Raw genomic sequence first — 4,105 nt, 5'->3', positions numbered from 1 at the left:
AATTTCTCAAAGGTTTCAATTTTATTGCGCCTAAATTAGAAATACGTGTTTGCACGTGCGCGCTTAATTGAGGGACTTTGGACCATTATTTTGGGACAATTAAGAATGAATAATATTTATATGAATGTAAGTGCCCTAGAGGTTTAGTGCACTAGTACAACAAACGTAAGAGAAATCGAACACAAAACGCGCGCGTAGGGCACTAGTTGTAATTGATTTGACGTATTAAAAGATTTGACGTCAAGCGTCTTTCGTACGCAAAGGCTTCAGAACCGCTTTTCATTTCATTTCATTTCTTCTGCTGCAACGGACGGCTAGCAGCTGCAAGGGACAACCGAAGCTTCACCATTTCTTTCTTCCAAAACTCATCCAAATCCTTACCAAAACTTCCATAGATTCTCACCAAACTTCACATTCATTTAGCTTTTCACTTGGACAACAACTTAGCTGCAAAAGGAAGGAGCTATCCACGGTTTCTTCAAGCTTCAAAGGGCCGAAAAATCTGTCCAAACCAGCCATCAAAGTAGGTAGTAATCAAGCACCTTAAACTTGTCTTATGGAAGTTGATCTATGCATTTGAGTTGGAATCTTCACTTTAGTAGTTTGTATTGTTGGAAATGTGGGCTCTATGAACTCCCACTTTGGGTTGATGGCTGTGATGATGTTTGATGATGGTTTTATTGCTGAATTAGAGCTTAAGGAAGTAGATTAAAGGTGTATTGTGGCCAGAAACGTTGTTGAACTCTTGAAGCAAAAGTTCCCATTTTACCCCTGTTCTGTTCGGTCACTTTAATGCAGAAATTTGAGGATTTAATGGCTTGATTGTGTTGTTTATATATTGTAGTAGTTGTTTAAAAATTTTCATTGAAAAATACTGAGTTTTGGTGGGTCAAACGAATTTATTTCAAAAACTAGTAATCTGGAAAACGGTTTCGCCGTAATCCAAACCAGTGTTTGTATTTCATCCATAACTCCGTACTTCGACGTCGAAATCAAGTGCCATTAGTGGCATTTGAAACTAGACGTTTCCATGTTTCCAACGGTGTATAATGCACATTCTGGTTTTAGGTGTGTGAGCCACACCATTCATCGGAAGTCGGCTGTCTTGTTTCTCTGTTCTGCCGAAATGATTTGATGATACTGCAACTTGAGGCTTGATTTTGAACCAGTTGCATGCTGAAACTTAAAACAATTTCTTCTGTGAAATTGTAGCCCTATGAATGTATTTTCTAACACTATCAACCATTTCCAATTCCGAGTTAAATTGAGGGAGTTATGATCAATACACGGCAACTGCCTCGTTTTTGAAAACCTTAGCTTTGGACAGATTGCCTTAAGGATTTTCCAAACTTTGGTTGATTGATTAACCACCTTTCCGAGGGTATTTTTCCATGAGATTTGATAGAGAGTTACCCTTCATATAGGAGTAGTATACTGCAAAATTTGGTGTCAATCCAAGTCCGTTTCGACACTTAACAAAAGGTCCAAAGTCGTAACCAAATCTGGAAATTTTGTAACAGTCTTGAATTTTTCCCAACTTTGAGCTACCATATCTTGGTGCTCGAAACTCCGATTCTCGATCCGCTTGTTCTGTCCTAAACCTTACTTGCACCTCTAATTTAGCTACAAATTTCAAGGGCTGGTTTGCAACGAGTGAATTCTGCTGAATTTTCAAAGTTAGCGAAAAACCAACCCCGGCTCAATCCTGGGTGATTTGGAACAGCAACTTTAAGCTCATTTTTTAACACCTTCCACTTAGATTCATGGAAAAGTGTCTTCTAAGAACTTTTAGTACTTTGGAAGAGGTTTCCAACGGTACCAAGTTTTCCAATTTTCGACATGTGGAATCTGAGATACCATTTTTTTCAAAATATCGTATCAAAACTGAAATTTTCTGAATTTCAAGGAAATGGAGTTTTTCAAGTATTCCTTATTCCTTCGATAATACTTGAACGTTTATGCTTGATTTCCAAGATAACAAAACTCGATTGCTCTTGTACATTAAGAAACTCCACTTGAATCTCGATTTACTAGTAATTGAGCTTCATTTTCATGAAATTTCCCCAGATTATACTAGTGCACAATCTTCCTTGATAATTGGGATATGTGAATGATAATTCACTATTAAATGCTCAGGCGCTCAAGAGGACCTTCCAGAGGATCTCACGGGAGACGCCTAAACCATCATTTGAACTCGCTACTTGAATCACTGTGAGTGTCAAGTGCATGAACTTGTTGTTAAGTGGTTATCTGTTTCTTATCCGTTATGTAAATTTGAAATTTTGAGACAAGGGTGTACTTTATCGCACTCGTTCTCTTTCAAATGAAATTATATTCGAATTTTGCTATGTGAATTCGTATCCAACTTGTACATGGTAATGTGGATGTGATTTGTACTTGTGATTCGTATATGTGATCCGTATTTGTGATTCCTATTTGGAATCGTCGATTTGAACGTTGCTCATCGACTTATATTCGTATTCGTATTCATATTCGGGGGACGCCCAAAACTCGTTGGCTAACTTTGCGAATCGAGCCAGCATGGGCTTGGTCGATAAGCTTAGCAAACCATGAGATATTCGTAGAGCATGATTTACTGGAGAGATCTTGCTCGGCATTACTCGTGCAGTATTGCCATGATATACTCGAGTATTATCAAAAACTTTGATGAGCGGGCCCGGTAAGGGGTGTAACGGTGACGGGATTCGAAGAAAAGTGGTGTATCTACGGATTTGATACTTATGTGGTTGACGGAGTGTCAACGTGAGATGTGATCAAGACTTCGACTCGACTACGTGGAATTTAGCTCCTGAGAGCTACAGTATCCTTGAATTGTTTCTGTTTATTTTTCCTATTCGAAATGTGAATTATTCGAATTTGATAGCCTTACCTACAATGTAATTGTTGTCGCTACTTGGATTATGTGTTTGCATGTGTGTTTTCTTGGCCTCACTGAGTATTGGCTCATCCTATTAGTTTGTTTTCCTTAACAGGTTGGATTGGAAGATTTTGGTAAAGCCGACTAGATTATACTTTTGATTGGAATCGGGGCTGTAAATGTGTAGTCGACTTTTAATGGTTGCATTCTGGAACTTGATGTATCTTTTGTGAACATGATGTAAGATTTAAATATTTAGTTAAGGAAGCGACTTTTCTTTATTTTGACTCGTAGTATTTGGTATGTATCGTTAAGTTCGATTTGAATTGTCTTGAGTCCTGGCGAGAGTTGGGCAGGCGTCCCGCGGATACCCTTGGGTTCGCCCTTGGGAGAAGTGGAGGGCGTCACACATACAAGGCCAATACTATTTCATATGGAATTCAAAGTACCATGGATTTTTTGCTGGAGTTTCAAAGTTCATCAAGAATTGGAAAAATCACTTCCAATGTCACTAGTTCGAGAATTCAAAATTAAATGGTGGTTAAGATTCAATCAAGAATTTTGTGATCAAAAGAATGTATTAAGATTCCTAGAGACTGGAGAAAAACTCAAATGGACTAATCCAAATCAACAATCTACCAAAGGAGTTAATTCCCCAACAATCCCACAGAAGATAGAAAAAGAGAAAAGTTGCTCAACATCAGACAACACGGCAAATGACTTCTTAATGAAAAAGATGAAGCAGAATCCGGAAATGCTCAAAGAATACCTAAATTATTTGCAAAATCAAGACAAGAAAGAAGAAGACAAAAAAGATGAGCCAGCTGGATCGTCATCAGAATCAACTTTTGATCCATTTGGTGGTCCCTGTGCTCAAGACCCGACAGACTTTTGATAAAGTGGTCGGCCAATTTCAAAGATGCCGATTTCAAGATAAGAGAAAAATTTCAAAAGGACCAATTACAAGAAGATAAGGTGTCGGCAAGAAAAGCAAATGAAATTCAAATGAAAGTGTCGGCAATCAAATGAAGATGAAATTAAAAGACGGAAGTCTCTATAAATAGAACTCAAGATCATTTGTAGAGGCGTCGAGTTTTTTTTTAGCTATCATAGGAACTTTCTGTAAACCTCTAAATTCTCAGCTTCTATATTTCTTTGTATGCTCTTTCATTCAAGAAGTTCAATAAGAATTCGAAGTTTGATTTCATCTAAAAGGCTCTGCTATTT

The 4,105-nt window shown here is 37.8% G+C and overlaps 1 long non-coding RNA gene across 1 annotated transcript; it reads left to right on the top strand.

Moving 5' to 3' along the window:
* Nucleotides 1-286: 286 nt before the first annotated feature.
* LOC140035946 (uncharacterized) lies at nt 287-3,200 on the top strand. Its single transcript, XR_011839840.1, has 3 exons — nt 287-527; nt 2,137-2,211; nt 2,994-3,200. It is a non-coding gene; the product is annotated as an uncharacterized lncRNA (long non-coding RNA).
* The last annotated feature ends 905 nt before the right edge of the window (nt 3,201-4,105 follow it).

The sequence above is a fragment of the Coffea arabica genome, chromosome 2c, assembly GCF_036785885.1.
Source record: "Coffea arabica cultivar ET-39 chromosome 2c, Coffea Arabica ET-39 HiFi, whole genome shotgun sequence".
Lineage (NCBI taxonomy): Eukaryota > Viridiplantae > Streptophyta > Magnoliopsida > Gentianales > Rubiaceae > Coffea > Coffea arabica.
The sequence above is the reverse complement of the archived record's forward strand: the minus strand, read 5'-3'. Positions and strand labels throughout refer to the sequence as shown.